Below are 22,103 nucleotides of genomic sequence, written 5' to 3' on the forward strand. Positions count from 1 at the left end.
CTTTGTCCACCTGTGAACGTTTTAAAGACGGCTCAACCATTTCCTCCTGTAAAAAAAAAAAACTTCCTGGATCAGACCTCCATCCTTCTCCTGCCTACCTGCCTTGACTCTGTACAGACCTCAACCACAGAAACCATTGAATTTTTATTTAATAATTAAAAAAATAAATCACAGATGAAATACAATATCATATTGTAGGTGTACAACATGTTGATTATGTATTACATAACTTATGATGTGATCACTCTGATAAATCTAGTATCAATCTGACACTACACATTGGTTATTATAGTATTATTGACTATATTCCTTATGCTATATTTACATCCCCACCACTATTATGAAACTACAAATTTCAACATCTTAATCCCGCCTCCTTCTTCACCATACTCTCAATCCTCTCCCATCTGGTACTATCGAAATGTTCTCCATATCTATAACATTGTTTCTCTTTTGTTTGCTTCTTTATTTTCTTCTTTAGATTTCACTTGTAAGTGAAATATTATGACATTTGTTTCTATCTAACTTACTCCACTCAGCATAATAATACCCTCTCAGTCCATTCATGTTGTTGCAGATGGCAAGACTTCATGCTTTTCTATGGCTAAGTAAATTTTATTGTATATATAACTTCTTTATCCACTCTGCCATTGATGGACACCCAGGTGGCCTCCACATCTTGACTCTTGTAAATAATGCTGCAATGAACATATGAATTCACATGCCCCTTTGAAGTGGCCTTTTGGTTTCTTTGGATGAATAACCAAATGTGGGATAACAGGGTCCCACTTTTTCTCTTATTATAGCCTCTGTGTTAAAATCTATTTTGTCTGATGTAAGTATTGCTACTCCAGCTATTTTTGATTCTTTTTATTTTCATGATAAAACATTTTTCATATCTTTACTTTTAGGTTATGTGTCTTTCGATCTAAAGTAAGTCTCTCATAGTATATGTAAGGATCTTCTTTGCTTAGCCAACTAGCCATGCTTTCTTTTGATTGGAGCACTTAAAACATGTATATTTAAAGTAATTATAGATAGATATGTACTTACTACCATTTTATTATTCATATTTTTTACTTTTTCTTCTTTTTTAAATTTTATTTTCTTAGTTTCACATACACAATACATTGGTTAGACATACAGTCCATAAAATAATCCCCCTAATTGCTCTTTCTCTTCTCTGACTCTCCACCTAGCCATTACTATAATACTGAGTGCATTCCCTATGCCATGCTCTCCATCCCCATGATCATCATTCAACTACTAATTTGTGCTTCTTTAACTCTTCACCCCATTCTCCCAGCCCCTCAACTCCCCTCCCATCTATCCATCACCAAATTGTCCACTATATTTGTGAGTCTGTTTTTGATTAGTTTGTTCTTTTGTTCCTTAGATACCACATATAAGTGAAATCATATGGTATTGATCTTTCTCTATCTAACGTTTTACTCAGCATAATAACCCTTAGGTCAATCCATGTTATTTCAAATGGTAGGATTTCATTTTTTTAATGAATGAGTAATATTCCTTTGTATATATGAACCATAACTTCTTTATCCAATTATCTGTTGATGGGCATTTAGGTTACTTCCATATCTTGACTATTATAAACTGTATTTCCATGAATATCAGGGTGCATAGATCTTTACGAATTAATGTTTTGGTTTTCTTTGAAAAAATACCAAGAAGTGCAATTACTGGATCAAAAGATAGAACCATTTTTAATTTTTTGAAAAAAATCGAGACTATTTTCCATAGTGGCTGTACCAATTTGCAATCTCATAAATAGTGTTTAAGAGTTCCTTATTATTCACATCTTCACCAACACTTTATTGTTCTTTGATTTAACCATTGTATAGGTGTGAGGTGATATCTCATTATGGTTTTAATCTACATTTCTCTGATCATTAGTGGCCATCTGTATTTCCTCTTTGGAGAAATATCTGTTAAGGTCTTCTGACCATTTTTTAATTGGCTTGTTTGATTTTTTTATTGTTGAGTTGTATGAGTTATTGAAATATTTTGTATATTAACCTCTTTCAAAATGTATCATAAGCAAATATCTTCTTCCATTCAGTTGTTTGTCTTTTTGTTTTGTTGATGGTTTCCTTTGCCGTACAAAAACTTTTTAGCCTGATATAGTCTTACTTGTTTATTTTTTCTTTTGCTTCCCTTGCTCAAGGAGCTATATCAGAAAAGAAATTACAATTAACAATATCAGAGAGTTTACTGCTTCTCTTTTCTTGGAGAAGTTTTATGGTTTTGGATCTTACATTTAAATCTTTAATCCATTTTTGTAACTTCTTCTCTTTAATTCCTGATTTTGTTTATTTGTGGCCTTTCCCTTTTTTGTACAGTGAGTCTAGTCAGTGATTTGTCAATTTTATTAACCTGCTCAAAGAACCAAATCTTTGTTGCATTTATTTATTTATCTATCTATCTATCTATCTATTTATTTATTTATTTATTTATTTATTTTAATTGTGTTTTCAATCTCATTTAATTCTGCTCTTATTTTGATAATTTTTTCCTAGACCTAATTTTAGGCTTTATTTGTACTTTTCTAGTTTCTTTTTTTTTAAATGAAGTGTTAGGCTGTTTATATAGGCTCATTCCTATTTTTTAGATAGGCCTGTAATGATATGAACTTTTCTCTTATTACTTCTTTGGCAGTGTCCCAAAAGTTTTGATATGTTGTACTATCATTGTCATTTGTTTCTATATCTCTTGATCCCTCTTTTTACTTTTTCTCTGATCCAGTCATTCTTTAGTAGCATGTTGTTTAATCTCCATGTATATGGGGTTCTTCCTGCTTTCTTTATGCACTTTATATCCAACTTCAAAGCATTATGATCAGAGAATGTAGTTGGTATGATTTCAACCTTCTTATATTTGTTGAGGCTATCTATGTGTCCCAGTATGTGGTCAATCCTTGAGAATGTTCCATGTGCACTAGAGAAGAATGTATAAGTAGCTGTTTTGGGACGGAAGGCTCTGTAAATGTCAATTATGTACAGTTAATCTAATATGTCATTTAAGGATGTTATTTACTTATTGATTTTATGATTGGATGATCTAGCCATATCCCACAGTGGGGCATTTAGGTCCCCTACTATGATAGTGTTTTGGTCTGTTTCTCACTTTAGTTCAGTTAGTAATTGCTTTTTATATTTCAAGGCTCCCTAATTGGGAGCACAGATATTAATAAGTGTTATGTATTCTTGATGTATGATTCCCTTTATCAGTATGAAGTGTCTCTCAGTATCTTTCTTTACCTTTTTCATTTTAAAATCTAGTTCATCTGATAGTACCATTACTCCCGCTTTTCTCTGAATACCATTTGCTTGAAATATCATTTTCCACCCTTTCGCTTTGAGTCTATATTTGTCTGAGGAACTGAGATGTGTCTCCTGGAGGCAGCACATGGTTGGGTTTTGTTTTCTGAACAAATTTGCAACTCTGTGCCATTTTATTGGTGAGTTCAGTTATGTTTAATGTGATTATTGAAATATAAGGTCTACTTATAGCCATTTTATCTTTTGCTTTCTGGTAACTTGATGTTTCCATTGCTTCTTGTACTTCTATGTCTGTGTGGACTTTTGTATTGTTTTGTTTTGTTTTTGGTTGGGTTTTGTGAATTTTTCCTTTGGTCCTTCTTGATTTATGTAACATACTTAAGTTCTGAATATTTAATGTGTGGTTACCATTACAAATATATAGAGGTTAGATAAATACATATAGTAGTCTATTTTCCTCCATATGTGCCTTTTCTCCATTCCGCTTTGCATATTTGGATTTTCAAATACTTCCCTTCCGTGTTATTGTTGTCTCAGTTTGTCACTATGTATGCTGAACGTTCATTACTATCTTCTAGTAGCAAATCTCTTCTTAATGTTCAAACTTATAATGCCCTGTTCTATTTTTTAATATTTTATTATTATTTTTTATTTTTTATTAAATTTGTTGGGGTAACATTCGTTAATACAATTATTAATTTCAGGTATACATTATCATTTGACATCTGTATATTCTATTGTGTAGTTAACACCTAAAGTCCAGTTTCCTTCAGCTACCATATATTTGATCTCCTTTACCCACTTCCTCCTCCCCCTTCCCCATATATTTGACCACCTTTACCCTGTCTACTTTCCCCCTCCTGCCCAGGCCCATAGTAACCACTAATCTATAGTCCATGTCCATGAGTCTCTGTTTGTCTTGCTTATTTGTTGCTTTTAAGTATATATCCCACATATAAGTGATATCATGTGATTATCAACTTTGTCTGTCTGGCTTTATGTATGTACTTAGCATGATTATCTCGAGGTCCATTCATGTTGTCACAAATAGCAGTATTTCATCTCTTCTTATGCCTGAGTAATATTCCATTGTACATATGCATCATAGCTTCTTTAGCCAATCATCTATCATAGGACACTTCGGTTGTTTCCATGTCCTGACCACTGTGAATAACACTGCTATGAACATTGGTGTGCAAATATCTTTATGGATATATGAGTTTTCAAGTCTTTGGGGTAAATACCCAGTAGAAGGATTGCTGGACATACGGTAGATCAATTCTTAGTTTTTTTAGTAAACTCCATACTGTTTTTCATAGTGGCTGTACCAATTTGTAGTCCCACCAGCAGTGTATGAGGGTTCATGTTTCTTCACATCCTATCCAACATTGGCTATTACTTGTCTTGTTAATAATAGCTATTCTAATAGGTGTGAGGTGGTATCTCATTGTGATTTTTATTTGCATTTTCCTAATAGATAGCAATGTTGAGCATTTTTTTCATATATACGTTGACCATTTGTATGTCCTCTAGGGAGAAGGTAAATTGCCCATTTTTGATTGGATTATTTGTTTTTTGTTGTTATTGAGTTGTACGAGTGCTTTGCATATTTTGGAGGTTAGGCCCTAATCAGAGGCGTTGCTTGCAAATGTATCTTCCCATTCAGATGGTTCTCTCTTTACCTTGTTGATGACTTCTTTTGCTAACAGAAGCTTTTTATTTTGATGTACTCCCTATTCATTTATTTTTGCTTTTACTTCCCTTACCTTTGAAATCAAATTCATCAAATCTTCTTTAAGTCAAAGGACCTTGAGTTTAGTGCCTATGTGTTTTTCCTATGCACTTTATTGTTTCAGGTCTTATATTTAGGTCCTTAATCCATTTTGAGTTAATTTTGGTGCTTGCTGATAAATAACAGTGTAGTTTCATTCTTTTGCAAGTGGCTTTCCCAGTACCATTTTTGAAGAGACTTTCCTTTCTCCGCTGGATGTTTGGGCTTTTTTTGTGGAAAATTATTTGCTCACATAAGTATTGGTTTGTTTCTGAACTGTCGATTTTGTTCCACTGGCCTATGTGCCTGTTTTGCTGCCAATAAAATGATGTTTTGATGAATTTCGCTTTGTAGTATAATTTGAAGTCGATTCTTGAGAATGTTCCATGTGCTCTAGGGAAGAATGTATAAGTAGCTGTTTTGGGATGGAAGGCTCTGTAAATGTCAATTAAGTACAGTGGGTCTAATTTGTCATTTAAGGATGTTATTTCCCTATTGAATTTCTGTTTGAATGATCTGTCCATATCCCACAGTGGGGCATTTAGGTCCCCTACTATGATAGTGTTTTGGTCTGTTTCTCCCTTTAGCTCTGTTAGTAATTGCTTTACATATTTTGGGAATCCCTGATTGGGAGCACAGATATTAGTAAGTGTTATGTCTTCTTGGTGTATGATTCCCTTTATCATTATGAAGTGTCCCTCAGTATCTTTCTTTAACTTTTTTTTTTATTTTGAAGTCTATTTCATCTGATATTAGTACCACTATTCCTGCTTTTCTCTGAATGCCATTTGCTTGAAATATCATTTTTCACCCTTTCACTTTGAGTCTATATTTGTTTTTGAAGCTGAGATGTGTCTCCTGGAGGCAGCACGTGGTTGGGTTTTGTTTTTTGATCCATTCTGCATCTCTGTGTCTTTTTATTGGTGAGTTCAATCCATTTACATTTAGGGTGATTATTGAAATAAAGATAATATGATTATCTTATAGCCATTTTATCTTTTGTTTTCTGGTAGATCAGTGTTTCTATTGCTTCCTTGTCCTTGTCCTTGTGTTTCTGGTTTTGTTTTGGTTTTGGTTTTTTTGGTTGTTTCTGTGGGTTTTCCCTCTAGTCCTTCTTGTTTTCTGTTATATACCATGTTTCTAAATTTTTGATGTGTTGTTACCATTATGAATAGGTAAAGGGTAGTTATATTTATGTATAGTTGCCCATTTTCTTCTGCATGTGCCTTATCTCCATTCCTTTTTGCCAATTTGGATCTTTGAATCGGTCCCATTTTCAGTCATTGTTATCTCAATTTTCCCTATGTATCCTGAACATTCATTACTATCTTGTTATAACAATTGTTTTCTTATATTTAAGCTTTTAATGCCCTGTTCTGGGTAAGGGATGCATTCCTTTGCTTCTATTCACCTGATAGTCACTTCTAATTATGTATTTTTTGTCATTTTGTTTTAGTTGAACTGGCCCCTTTCAGTATTTCCTGTAGAGCAGGCCTCATTGTGGAGTATTTCCTCATTTTTTGTATGTCTGGAAAAGTCTTAATTTCTTCTTCATATCTAAAGGAGAGCTTAGCTGGGTACATTATTCTAGGCTGATAGTTCCTTTCACTTAGCAGTTTAAATATTTGATTCCATTCCTTTCTGTCTTTTAAAGTTTACTCTGAGAATTCCCAGGATAATCTAATGGGTTTACCTTTATAATTTACCATTGTTTTGTTTTGTTTTGTTTTGTCTTTCTCTCTGGCTATGCTGAGAATTCTCTCTTTGTCAATGACTTTTGTTCATTTTAATACAATGTGTCTTGGAGAATAACTTTTTGGGTTGCGATAATTGGGTGTCCTGTTGACTTCTTGAACTTCAGCTCCTTCCTTAGATTTGGGAAATTCTTGCCAACTATGTTCTGAAAATACTTTCTAATCCCTGATCCTTTTCCTCCCTTCAAGAATGTCCATCATTCTTATTTTTCTTGTTCTAATGGTATCAACTAGTTCTTGTATTTCTCTTTCATTATTTTTCATTCTTCTGTTTCTCTCTTCTTCCTTCTGATTTATTTCCAGATTTCTGTCTTCGATATCACTGATCCTTTCCTCCATTTGGTACACTCTATTTCCCATGTTTGCTATTTCATTTTTCAACTCTTTCAGTGTATTTTTCATCTCCAGAAGTTCTACATGGTTCTTTTTGAGGGCTTCAATCTCCTTGCTAAAGAAGTCATTCTGCTTATCTAGTTTTTTTTTACAACTCTTGGAATTGTTGATATGAATTTTTTGGATCTCACTGAGTTTTTTCGAAAGTACCATCCTGAATTCTCTGTCATTTAATTTGCATATTTCTATGAATGTAAGCTTATTTTCTGGACATTCTTCCCTTCGTTTAAGATGCCTTGTCACCTTAGTTGTTCGTGGTGTTTAATGGACTATATGTCTACCTGGGTATTAATGGAATTGTGTTTGCTTTTTGTTCAGAAAGATTTATTATATAAATGTCTCTCTTCAGGCTGTTACAAGAAGGCATTTTTCTTTTGGTCTTCACCAGGTAGTGTCTAAGCCTCTTGGATCTCTGCTTTATGCAAAGTCTAAATAATGTTTTTTTTTTTCTTATAGATATTCAATCATTTGCTACCCTCTGTCTCGGTCTCTTTCAGTGTTAGGGACAATTTCAGTAGCATTTGCTCAGATTTCCCTGTGGCTCTGTGGAGTTCCATCTCAGAGGATATGGGGATTAAGGGATGGGGTCTGTGTCCTAGCCTCATATTTTGCAACCATCGCTGGTAATAATCAACTGTTGCTTCTCTGCCATCCCCACTTCTATGTCATCCCCACTTCTCTGCTTTCTACTCTGATCTCTGGGCACTGCCGCTGCATATACTCACAGCTCTCCCAGGCAGGGCTATTCAGGGAACCTGCTGCATCTTCTCCTCTCCCCCTTCTCCTGCATGGAGCTTCGGCTGTGAGAGGTAGCTTCTTGGCTTCTCTCAGTCTACCACCTGACTGCCAGGGTTTTGTCCTGTGGAAGCAATTATGCACAGATCCCTCACTATGGCATGCTTGTGTGCAGTTTGGGTGTTTTTTTTTTTTCGAGTTTTAGATGTTTGGTTTATTGTTGTTTCAAGGGGGATGTTCTGGGGACACCTCTCACCACCTATCTGACATTCACCATTTTTCTGACATCTTTCTGACATCTGCTATCTTTCTGGCATCTATGTTTAATCTATTTTGACTTTATTCTTGTATATGGTGTAAGAAGGTGGTCTAGTTTTTTTTTTTGGCATATATCTGTCCATTTTTCCCAACATCATTTATTGAAGAGATTGTCTTTACCCAATTGTACATTCTTGCCTCCTTTGTCATATATTAAGTGAGCATATAAGCATGGCTTTATTTCTGGGGTCTCTATTCTGTTCCACTGATTAATGTATTTGTATTTATGGCAATACTACGCTGTTTTGATTACTGTATCTTTGTAGTATAATTTGATATCAGGTAGTGTGATACCTCTAAATTTGTTCTTCTTTCTCAAGATTTCTGTGGTTAATCAGAGTCTTTTCTGGTTCTATATAAATTTTAGAATTATTTGTTCTAGCTCTCTGAAAAATGTCATTGGTATTTCGACAGGGATTGCATTGAATCTGTAGATAGCTTTGAGTATTATGGCCATTTTAATGATGTTGATTCTTACTACCCACAAGTATGACATATGCTTCCATTTATTTATATCTTCTTCAATTTCTTTTTCTGATGACATAATTTTCTGAGAGCAGGTCTTTTACCTCCTTGTTTAATTTGATTCCAAGGTATTTTATTGTTTCAATACAAGTGTAAATATGATTGTTTTCTTAGCTTCTCTTTCCAAACATTCATCAATGGTGTATAAAAATGCCACTGACTTCTGAATAATAATTTTGTATTCTATGATTTTAATGGATTCATTGATCAATTCTAATAGGTTTTTTTTTTGGTGGAATCCTTAGGGTTCTCACTATACAGTATTAAGTCATCTGCAAATACTGACAGTTTTACCTTTTCCTTTTAAATTTTCATGCCTCTTATTTCTCTTTCTTGTCTTATTGCTGTGGCTAAGACTTGCAATACAAGGTTGAATATGAGTGGTAAAAGTGGGCCTCCTTGTCTTGTTCTTGATCCTAAGAATAACAATTTTATGCTTTCCCCATTGAGTATGATGTTAACTGTAAGTTTGTCATATGTGATCTTTATTATGTTGATGTATGTTCCCTCTATTCCCGCTTTGCTAAGAGTTTTTATCATAAATGGATGCTGAATTTTGTCAAACTCTTTATCAGTATCTATTGATATGATCATGCTTTTCATCTTTCAATTTGTTAATGTGGTATACCACATTAATCGATTTGTGGATATTGTACCAACCTTGCATCCCAGGAATAAATCCAACTTGATCACGGTGTATCTTTTCTTCTTCTTTTTCTTCTTAAAGTCCCTCCAACATTTCTTTTAATATTTTACATATTAACCTTGTATCAGATATATAGGTTATAAATGTTTCCTTTTCATTTTTTTGTTTTCTTTATTGTGCTGAGAAGTTTTATTTTTTTGTAGGTCATGATATTCTCCTGAGTCCTTGATATATGGTGCTGGATTCAACAGCTACACAAGGAAATGTTGTTCATGGATGGATTACAAATTACTGTTGTCGAGTGGGGAAATGAAAAGATAATTTTTATTCAGCCATTTGGCTGACATCACTAACTCATTTATTTTTGTCATTGCATAATATTGTTCTAACTGCTGAATAACATTCCATTGTATGAATGTACCACAGTTTGCTCAACCGTTCCTCTCCTGAAGGTATCATAATTATTTCTAAATTTTGGCAATTATAAATAATGCTGCTCACTTTCTTTTATAGACATGTATATTAAAGAGCAGTTGAGTATATTTGCTATGACAGTGTCCTGTGACAGAGACAAAAACTAAATGAAGCCAATTATGCAGATTTGTTAAATTTTAGTATTATATCCTTATGAAAAATTTTCAGTGGTTGACTTCACTGAGTATATGAGGTGGATGATAAAAATACATAAGTAATTCTTTGTACTATCACAATACCTTAAAATGGCTGGGAAAAACACTTTGTGAGTTGCTAGCTTGGACTATCTTTAGATACACCAGACATTAATGCCATGTTGTCCCTCAGTAAAATTAATAAATTAAAACAAATGTAACACTCATGAATTATATTTCTAATTTTATGAACCAAATAAATAAGAGACATGTCTTTACTAAGCTTCTGATATTATTTGAATGAATACTCACGTGCACACACACACTACTCAAAAGTAGGAGCCACAAAAAACTTGTGCAAATGATAATTTGAGGACATTATCTCCTAGAACCTCAAAATTAGACGAAAAATTAGAATTTGAACCCCTGGAAAATAGCAAAATAAACAAATTGGCTTAATTTATATTACTCAATAGATTTTATGAAAGGAAAAAAACCTCATGAGAGCACATAATTATTAACAATTTGGTAAATATATATTCTAATATTATATAACATTGGTTTAAAAACTACAAAACAACATCTCAACTACAACTCATAGTACAAAAATGCACAACATTATACAGCCAAAATTAAAATGAAAGATAAAAAACAAAAATCCAAGATTCAATTTTATTTCTTGGTATTTTATTTATTCTTTTTATCGTTACCAACACCAACCTGGTCAAAGCCACCAATAATGTTTAATGCAGAAGTCAATATCTTTTGCCCCATACCCTCCACTTTTTAAAAAATTACTTTTTTTTTAATTTTTAAAATACAGTTGGCATACAATATAATATTAGTTTCAGGTGTACACCATGGTGGTTAGACACCTATATAACTCTCAAAGTTATCACCCTGATAAATCTAGTATCTGTCTGACACCATACACAGTTATTACAATATTATTAACAATATTCTTTATGCTGTACTTCATATCTGCATGACTGTTTGTAACTACATATTCATATTTCTTAATCCATTCTCTTTATTCACTGACCCTTCATCCCTTCCCATCTAGCAACCATCAAGATATTATCTTTATCTATAAGTTTTTGTCATTGTTGTTTATTTTGTTCTTTATATTCCACATGGCATTTGTCTTTGTCTCACTCCACTCAGCATGATACCTTCCAGGTTCATCCATGTTGTTGTATATGGCAAGATTTCATTTTTTTTTATGGATAAGTAATGTTCTATTTTGTATCTACATCACTTCTTTTTTATCTCTTTATCCATTGATGAACACCTGGTTGCTTTCATATCTCAGCTATTATAAATAAAGCTGCAATGAGCATATGCATTCACATGGCTATTTGAAGTAGTGTTTTTGGTTTCTTTGCATAAATATTCAAAAGTGGGATTACTGGGCCCTTCTTTCTCTCTTGTTATAACCATTATTTTAAAGTTTATTTTGTCTGATATTAGTATTGCTACTCCAACTTTTCTGGCTTGCCGATTTTCATTTTCCTGAAATATCTTTTTTCCATCCTTTAACTTTCTGAAGTAATTCTCTCATAGGCAGCATATGTAAGGGTCTTGTTTTCTTACTTATTTATCAACTTTATCTTTTGATTGGAGCATTTAATCAATTTATATTTAAATAATTGTTGATAGATATGTAGTTATTTTTATTTTATTTTTCATATTTTTATTTTTCATTTTCACTTTTTTATCTTAATAATGTCCCTCTAACATTTCTCGTAATACTGGTTTAGTGGCGATGAAGTCCTTTAGGTTTTTCTTGTCTGGGAAGCACTTTATCTGTCTTTTGATTCTAAATGATAGCTTGGCTGAATAGACTAGTCTTGATTGTAAATCCTTGATTTTCAATTTTTTGAATATTTCATGCCAATCCCTCTGCCCTGCAATGTTTTTGTTAAAAAATCAGCTGACAATCTAAAGGGTCCTCTCTAGTAGGTAACTAATTGTTTTTCTCTTTTGCTGTTTTCTTTATATTAGTTTCAGGTATACAGTACAATGGTTAGATATTTATATAGCTTATGAAGTGATCCTCCTGGTTACCCTAGCACCCATCTGACACTACACACAAGAATTACAACAATGTCAATTAGATATCTTATGCTATACTTTAAATAAACATGACTGTTTTGTAATAACAAAATCTACTTCTTTTTCCCTTCATATTTTTCAACCAGCCCCAAAACCTCTTCCACTTTGGCAGTCACCAGTTTGTTCATTTTATCCATGAGTCTGTTTTGTTTATTTCTTCCTTTTGTTTCTTAGATTCTGCATATAAGTGAAATCATATGGTATTTATCTTTCTGTCTTTTTTCACTCAGCATAATACTCTCTAGGTTCATCTATGTCATGGAAAATAATAGGATTTCACTTTTTATGGCTAAGTAATATTCCATTGTGTATATGCAACATAACTTGTTTATCTAATTCAATTGTCTGTTGATGAGTGCTTAAGTTGCTTCGACATATTAGTTATTGTGAATAATGCTGGTGTGAACACAGGGATACATAAGTCTTTACAAAGTAGTACTTCAGTTTTCTTTGGATAAATACCCAGAAGTGCAATTTCTGGGGTATTGCTATTTTTAATTTTTTTTGAGGAATTTCCAAAATGTTTTCCATAGTAGCTGTACCAATTTACAATCCAAACAACAATATTTGATGGTTCCCCTTTTTCTACATCCTCATCAACTTTTGTTATTTTTTGATTTATTGATGACAGCCATTCTGACATGAGTGAGGAGATATCTCTTTCAGTTTTAATTTTCCTTTCTCTAATGCTCAGTGACCTTGAGTATCTTTTCAAATGTCTATTTGTATGTCTTCTTTGGAGAAATAGCTATTCAGGTCTTCTTCCCATTTTTAATTGAATTGTTTGTTTGTTTGTTTTTTGTTATTGTTGTTGATTTCTATGAGTTCTACATAAATTTTGCTTTATACAGATGTACCAAAGGCAAATATCTTCTTCAATTCAGTAGGCTGGCCTTTTGTTTTGTTTATAGTTTCTTCTATTATGGCAAAGCATTTTAATTTGATGTAGTTTCATTTGTTTGATGTAGTTTTATTTCATATATATTTTTGTTCCTCTTGTCTGAGGAGATACATCAGAAAAAAATTACTAATAGCAATATCAGAGAGTTTGCTGCCTATACTTTCTTCTAGAAGTTTCAGGTCTTACATTTAAGACTTTAATCCATTTTGAGTTTATTCTTGTATGTGATGTAAGATGTTCGTCCAGTTTATTATTATTTTTTGCATGTATCTGTCCAGTTTTTTAAACATAATTTGTTGAAGAGAATGTTGTTACCCCATTGTATATTCTTGCTTCCATTGTCATAAATTAAATTACCATAGAGGCATGGGTTTATTTCTGGGGTTTATATTCTGTTTCATTCATCTATGTGTCTGTTTTAATGTCAGTACCATGGCATTTGGATTACTATAGACTTGCAGTATAGTTTAATATCAGGTAGTGTGATATCTCCAACTTTGCTCATCTTTCTTAAGATTGCTGTGACTATTTGGGAACTTTTAAAGTTTCACATACATTTTTGAATTATTTGTTGTAGTTCTCTGAAAAAAAAAGTCATTGGCATTTTGATAGGGATTGCATTGAATCTATAGATTACTTTGGATCATATGGCCATTTTAATGATGTCGATTCTTCCAACCCATGAGCACGATATATGCTTTCATGAATTTGTATCTTCTACAAGTTATGTTTTTGACAGCTTATAATTTTCCAAGAACAGGTCTTTTTCCTCCTGGGTTAACTTGATTCCTATGTATTTTATTGTTTCAATACAAGAGTAAGTGTGATTGTTTTCTTAGCTTCTCTTTTCAAACATTCATCAATGGTGTATAAAATGCCACTGACTTCTGAATATTAATTTTGTATCTGGAGATTTTAATGAATTCATTGATCAGTTTAATAGTTTTTTTTTGTGAAATCTTTAGGGTTCTCACTATACAGTATCAATTGTAAATGGGATTGTTTTTCTAAATTTCTCTTTCTGATAGTGCACCATTGGTGCATAGAAAAGCAACCAACTTCTTATATTAATTTTCTATCCTGTGATTTTTATGAATTTATTGATCAGTTCTAATAGTTCTTTGTGCATGTGTGGAAACTTTAGGTTTCTCACTATATAGAATCAAGTCATCTGTAAACACTGACAGTTTTACCTTTTCCTTTTAAAGTTACATGCTTCTTATTTCTCTTTCTTGTCTTATTGGTGTAGCTAGGACTTTCAATATATTTTTGAATAGAACTGGTGAAAGAAGGCATTCTTCTGTTGTTTCTGATTTTCAGGAAAATGCTTTTAGCCTTTTCCTGTTGCATATGATGTCCGCTGTAGGTTTGCCATACACGGATTTTATTATGTTTGTCTATTCCCAACTTACTGAGGGTTTTTTTTTTATCATAAATGGATAGATTTTGCCAAATGGTTTTTCTGCATCTATTGATGTATGATCATATGATTTTTACCTTTCAGTGTGTTAATGTGATGTATCACATTAATTGACATGCAAATATTAAACCAACTTTGCATCCCAGGAATAAATCCAACTTGATCAGGTGTACAATATTTTTCCTGTATTGCTAAATTCGGTTTGCTTGTATTTTGTTGAGGATTTTTGCATCAATGTTCAAAGAGATTTTGGCCTATGGTTTTCTTTTTTCTAATGTCTTCGCCTGGTTTTGGAATCAAGGTAATAGTGGCCTCATAAAAAGAGTTAGGGAGCCTTCCCTCTTCTTGAAGTTTTTGGAAAAGTTTGAAAATAGGTGGTAATTCAAATTATCCAATCAAAAAATGGGCATAGGATCTGAACAGACACTTCTTTCCTAGAGGACATACAAATGTCCAACAAATATTTTAAAAGATGCTCAACATCGCTAGCTTTTAGGGAAATGCAAATAAAAACCACAATAAGATAACATCTCACACCTGTTAGAATAGTTATAATCAACAGGACAAGGAATAACAAATGTTGGAGAGGATATAGAGAAAAAGGAACACTCATACACTGCTGGTGGGACTGCACATTGGTACAACCACTATATAAAACAGTATGGAGGATCCTCAAAAAACTAAGAATTGATCTACCATATGTCCAGCAATCCTTCTACTGGATATTTACCCCAAATCCTTGAAAACCCATATCCCAAAAGATATTTGAATACTGATGTTCATAGCAGCATTATTCACAGTGGTCAAGATATGGAAGCAACCGAAGTATCCTATGATAGCTGATTGGCTAAAGCAGCTGTGGTACATATATACAATAGAATATTATTCGGCCTTTAGAAAAGATAAAATACTGCCATTTGTGACATGAATGGACCTCGAGATCATCACATGATATCACTTATATGTGGAATATAAGCCTAAAAACACCAAAGGAATAGGACAAATAAACAGAAGCTCATGGACATGGACTATAGACTGGTGGTTACCAGAGGATAGGGGATGGGGAGGAGTGAGGAGATAGATGAGGTAAAAGTGGTCAAATGTAAAGGTTTAAAGGGAGGTTTAAGTGGGTAAAGTGGATCAAATATATGTTAGCTGAAGGAAACTGGCCTGTGGTAGTAAACACACAATAGAATATACAAACGTCATATTATAATGTACACCTGAAAATTATATAATTGTATTAACCAGTGTTATCCCAATAAACTTAACTTAAAAAAAAAAGTAGGTGTTGATTCTTCTTCAAATATTTGATAAAATTCTCCTATGAAGCCATCCAGTACAGTACTTTTGTTTTATGGAAGTATTTTGATTACTGATTCGATTTCATTGGTGGTAATTGGTCAGTTTAGATTTTTTGCCTCTTCTTGACTTAGTCTTGGGTGATCGTAGGTTCTAGGAATGTGTTCTTTTCTCTCATAGTCAAATTTGTTGGTATATAATTGTTCATTGTATTTTTCTTATAGGCCTGTGTATTTCTGCAGACTCTGTAGTTACTTCTTTTTTTAAAAAAAAAATATTTATTTAGTTTCTCTCTTTTTTTCCTTGATGAGTCTTGGTTAAACATTTATCAGTTTTGATTATCCTTTCTAAGAATCAGCTCCTTGTTTCACTGATCCTTTTTATTGATTTTTGAGACTCTATTTCAATTATTTCTGCTCTGATCTTTATTATGTCCTTCCTTCTGCTCACTTTGAGTTTTGTTTTCCATTCTTTTTCTAATTCTTTTAAGTGTAAAGTTAGTTTGTTTATTTGATATTTTTCTTGTATTTATAGGAAGGCTTGTATTGCTATGAATTTCCCTCCTAGGACTGCTTCGTTGTGTTCCATAGATTTTGAGTCATTGTTTTCATTGTCATTTGTCTCTCAAAATCTTTTGATTTCTTCCTTTATCTCATTAATCTATTCATCATTCAGTAGCATGTTGTTTAGCCTCCATGTGTTTGAATATTGTCCACTTTTTTATTGCAGTTAATTTCTAGTTTCATACCATTGTGGTTGGAGAAGATATTGGATATGATTTCAATCTTCTAAATTTTTTGAGACTTATTTTGTGGCTTAACATGTGGTCTGTTCTGGAAAATGTTCCATGTGCCCTTGAGAAGAATATATATTCTGCTGCTTTGGAGTGAAACACTTTGAAAATATCAATAAATTCCCTCTGGTCTAGAGTGCCATTTAAGGCTGCTGTTTCCTTATTGATTTTCTGTTGTAAGATATGTCCATTGGTGTCAATGGGGTGTTAAAGACTCCTACTATGAATGTTTTACAGTCAATCTCTGGCTTTATGTTGGTCAATAATTGCTTTATATATGTTTGGTGCATATTTATTTTCTAGGTTATGTCCTCTTGTATTGATTCTTTTATCATTTCGTAATCCTCTTCTTTTTCTCTCATTATTATAGCCTTTGTTTAAAGTCTATTTTGACTGATATAAGTATTTCTACCCCAAGTTTTTTTTTCCATCTTCATTTCTATTTTTTCATTGCATTTGTGTGAAATATCTTTTTCTATCCCTTTACTTTTAGTCTGTGTGCATTGTTTGACCTGAAGTGGGACTCTTGTAGACGGCATACATGTGGGTCTTGTTTTCTCATCCATTCAGCTATCTTATGTCTTTTGATTGGAGCATTTAATCTATTTACATATAAAGTGATTATTGATAGATATACATGTATCGTCATTTTATTATTCATATTATGTTCCCCTCCTTCTTTTTACAGAAATCTTCTTAACATTTCTTGTAATAATGGCTTGTTGTTAATGAATTGCTTTAGATTTTTCCTGTTAAGAAAGCTATTTATCTCACCTTCTATTTTAATTAACAGCTCAGCTAGGTGGAGTAGCTTTGTTTTTAGGTTCTTCTTTTTCATTATGTTTAATTTTTCGTGACCATCTTTTCTGGCCTACAGTTTCTGTTGAACAATAAGCTGCCAGTCTAATAGGTGATCCCTCGTAGGTAACTAACTCCTTTTCCATTGATGCTTTTAAGATTCTCTCTTTATCTTTAACCCTGGCATTTTAATCATGATATGTCTCGGTGTGCGTTTGTTTAAATTTTTTTTATGATGACATTACTTAATGAAATCCAGTAGGTTTCAAGTGTAAAATTCAAGAAGAATGCAATATATATATATATTGCATTCTGTGTGTGTGTGTGTGTGTGTGTATATATGTATATATATATATATATTGCATTCTGTGTTCACCACCCATAGGTAGATTTCTTCCTGTCACCACATAACTGATCTCTTTTACCCTGTCTACCTCCCCTCCCCAAGTTCCTCCATCACATCCTCTGGTAAACACAAGTCTGTTATCCATGTCCATGAGTATCTGTTATTTCTCATGTTTTTTTGTTGCTTTTAATTTTTTTTCCACATATAAACTATATGATATGGTTTTACATTTTTTTCTGTCTTGATTATTTTGAAAAGCATGATTATTTCAAAATCTATACGTGTCACAAATGGCAAGATTTTATCTCTTCTTATGGCTGAGTAATATTCCATTTATATATGTACCACAGCTTCTTTATCTAATTGTCAATTGTAGGACACTGGTTACTTCCATGTCCTAGCCACGGTGAATGATACTGCTATGAACATGGTATGCAAATATGTTTTTGGATATGTGTTTTCAAATCTTTGGGGTAAATATCCAGTAGAGGGATTACTGTATCATATAGTAAATCAAGTCTTAGTTTTTTGAGGAACTTCCATACTGTTTTCTATAGTGGCTGTATCAAGTTGCACTCCCACCAGCAGTGTATGAGGGTTGCTTTTTCTCCATGTCCACTCCAGCAATTGTTATTACTTTTACTGTTGATAACAGCTATTCTAAAATGTGTGAGGTGGTATCTTAATGTGGTTTTGATTTGCATTTCCCTAACAGTTAGCATCTTTGCTTGTTATTTGTTAGCCATTTGTATGTTTTCTTGGGAGAAGTGTCTATTCAGGTCCTTTGCCCATTTTTTAATTGGATCATTTTTTGTTGTTACTGAGTTGTATGAGTTCTTTGTATATTTTGGATATTAGGCCCTTATCAAGGTGGTGCTGTCAAATATATTTTCTCATATGAATGGTTGTTTCTTTGTCTTGTTGAAAGTTTGTTTTGCTGTGTAGAAACATTTTAATTTAATGTATTCCCATTCATTTATTTTTGCTTTTACTTCCTTTGACTTCGAGGTCAAATTTTTAAAATCTTTAATTCCAAGGTCCTTGAGTTTAATCCCTATATTTTCTTCTATGCAATGTATTGTTTCAGGTCTTATATTCAGGTCCTTAATCTATTTCGACTTAGTTTTGTGTATGTGTGTGGAGACAGAAGACAGTCTAGTTTCATTCTATTGCAGGTGGCTTTCCAGTTTTCCCAGCACCAATTGTTGAAGAGGCTTTCCTTTCTCCACTGTATGTTTTTGGCTCCTTTGTTGAAAATAATTTGCCCATATAAACATGTGTTTACTTTTGAACTCTCAATTCTTTTCCTTTGTTCTCTATGTCTGTTTGGCTGCCAGTACCATGTGGTTTTGATTACTGTCGCTTTGTAGTATAATTTGAAGTCGGGCAGAGTGATGCCTCCAGCCTAGTTCTTTTTTCTCACTATGGCGTTGGCAATTCGGAGTCTTTTGTGCTTCCATGCAAGTCTGATGACTTTTTGTTCTATTTCTTTACAAAATGCCCATGAGGCTTTGATGGAGATTGCATTAAATCTGTAAAATGCTTTAGGTAATAAGATCATTTTAACAATATTGTTTCTCCTGATCTAAGAACACAGGATATATTTCCATTGTTTGTATCCTCTTCAATTTCTTTAATAGGGTCTTATATTTTTTATTATATAAATCCTTCACATGTCTCATTAGTTTTATTTCTAGGTATTTTATTCTTTTTTATGTGGTTGCAAAAGGAATTGGTTTTTTTTCACCTTTCTTTTTCTAATAATTCATGATTAGAGTATAAGAAGCTTGGAGTTTTGAAAATTGATTTTCCTGAAACTTTAAGATATTTGCTTGTTATTTCTAGTAGTGTTCTTGTGTAGTCTTTAGTGTTTTCTATATAGACAATCATGTTATCTGCAAATAGTGACAGTTTGACTTCTTAATTTACTATTTGAATGTCTTTTATTTCTTTTTCTTTCCTGATTGCACTCACGAGGATCTCCAATGTTTTCATGAATAACAGGAGTGATAGTGGACTGCCTTGTCCTCTTCTTAATCTTACAGGAAATGTTTTTTTATTTTTTTAGTTTTTCACTATTAAGTATAATGTAGGCTGAGGGTTTTTTGTATATAGTCTTTCTTATGTTAAAGTACTTTCCTTCTATACTAATTTTGTTAAGTGTTTTGATCATAAGTGGATGCTGTATCTCATTAAAGGCTTTTTCTGATTCTAATAATATGATCATATGATATTTATTCTTTGTTTTGTTTAAGTGGAGTATTGCCGTAATCATTTGAATATGTTAAGTCATCCTTGTGACCCTAGAATGAAGTCCACTTGATCATGATGCATAATCTTTTAAATATATTGTTTTATTCTATTCTCAAGTATCTTATTTAGGATTTTTGCATCTGTATTCAAGAGAGATATGATTTGCGGTTTTCTTTTTGTGTAATCTTTACCAAGTTTTTGCATTAAGGTAATTGTGGCCTCGTAAAATGAGTTGAGAAGTATTGCCTCCTCTTTGATTTTATGGAAGACTTTGAGGAGAATAGATATTAAATCTTCTTTGAATATTTGATAGAATTCACTGGTGAAGCCTTCTGGTTCTGGACTTTCACTTTTTGATAGGTTTTTGATGATTGTTTCAATTTCCATAGTTCTTTATTTATCCTTCTATCTAAAGGAGAGTTTTGCTGAAAACGTTATTCTTGACTGGTAGTTCCTTTCACTTAATAGTTTAAATATCAGTGTCTACTCTTTTCTTGTTTGTAAGGTTTTTGCTGAGAAGTCTGAAGATAGTCTAATGAGTTTTACTTTATAGGTTACTGTCTTCTTTTCCCTTGATGCCTTGAGAATTCTTTCTTTGTCATTAATTTTTAATCATTTTTATATAATTTTTCTTGAAGAAGGTCTTTTTGGGTTGAGGCGATGGGTATTCTGTTATCTTCTTGGAATTTAATTTTCTGATCATTCCTTAAATTTGGGAAATTCTCATCATCTATTTGTCTGATAATGCTCTCTGATCCTTTTTCCTTTTCTTCTCCTCTGTAATATTCATTATTCTTATGTTGACTTTCCTGATGGTGTCAGCTAGTTCTTGTATTTCTTTCATTATTTTTCATTCTTTGATCTCTCTTCTTCCTTATGAATTTTTTCTAGATTTCTGTCTTCGATATTACTGATCTTTTCCTCCATATGGTCAACCTTATTTCCTAAGCTTATTATTTTGTTATTTGTCTCTTTTTGTGTTTTTCAAAAAATATGGAAAGTTTCATGAATTTGTGTATCTTCCTTGTGCAAGGGACATGATAATCTTCTCTGTATTATTCTAATTTTATTATTTGTGCTTCCAAAGCGAGCACTGATTTGTTCTTGCTTGCGACTCTATGCATTTTCTAGACTTGTATGTATTCTTTTTGCAAGGTTAGGGAAGTTTTCTTTCAATATTACTTCAGTAAATTCTCAATCCTTTGCTCTTTCTCTTCTCCTTCTGGTACCTCTGTGATGTGAGTGTTGGTATGTTTGATGTTGTCCCAGAGGTCTCTTAAACTTTGCTCATTTTTTCATTGTTTTATCTCATTGCTATTTCAATTGGAGGTTTTCTGCTACTTTGTCCTCCAATTTGCTGATTCTATCATCTGCTTCTAATCTGTTGTTGATTTCTTATACTGTATTCTTCATTTCAGTTATTGTATTCTTCATTTCTGACTGGTTCTTCTTTATGGTTTCTATGTCCTTTTTTATACTTAACATCTCTCTGTTGGAGTCCTCACTGAGATCATTTATTCTCCCTCTAAAGTCATTGAGCGTACTTATAACCAATGTTTTTGACTCTGTCTCTAGTAACTTGCCTCCATTTTGTGTACCTTTTTTTTCTGGCGTTTTCTCCTGTTGTTTCATTTGTGAATTCTTTCTTTTCTTTTTTTTCCATTTTAGGTACTTCTTTATGTTTATTTCTATGTATTAGAAAGATTTGTTATGTCTCCCAGCCTTGCTCAGGTGAGCTTATCTAGTAGATCTCACTGATCACCTGTGCTGAGGTCTCTTGGCATGTTTCTTATGTGCGTTGTGTGTGTTTTGCTGCAGCTAAGCCTCGATTGCTGTTAGCATGTCAGTGGATGTTATTGACTCTTAGGCCGACTATCTTTGAGTATTGGCCATGACCACAGGATATGAGCGGCTATGTCGAGGTTGACCTTCACAGTGAGATTTGCCCCAGCAGCTTTATGTACCTGTTGAAACCACCCTTTGTGTGTACTGCTTATGGGGTTAGCAGGTAGTGTTCTGTATGATCTAAAACCAGCTTCTGGGGGTGTTGGTTCTGTGGCTACTTGGTAGAGGTTCCCATAATGACTCTGGTCAGCCTTTTCTTTTGATTGCTTGTGGCTACCTGT

General features: G+C 32.9%; 1 non-coding gene across 1 annotated transcript; it reads right to left on the bottom strand.

Moving 5' to 3' along the window:
* Positions 1–20,964: 20,964 nt before the first annotated feature.
* On the bottom strand, positions 20,965–21,071 carry LOC118608122. Its single transcript, XR_004952922.1, has one exon. It is a non-coding gene; the product is annotated as a U6 spliceosomal RNA (small nuclear RNA).
* Positions 21,072–22,103: the final 1,032 nt, after the last annotated feature.

This window comes from Rousettus aegyptiacus, unplaced genomic scaffold (genome assembly GCF_014176215.1).
Source record: "Rousettus aegyptiacus isolate mRouAeg1 unplaced genomic scaffold, mRouAeg1.p scaffold_m13_p_9, whole genome shotgun sequence".
NCBI lineage: Eukaryota > Metazoa > Chordata > Mammalia > Chiroptera > Pteropodidae > Rousettus > Rousettus aegyptiacus.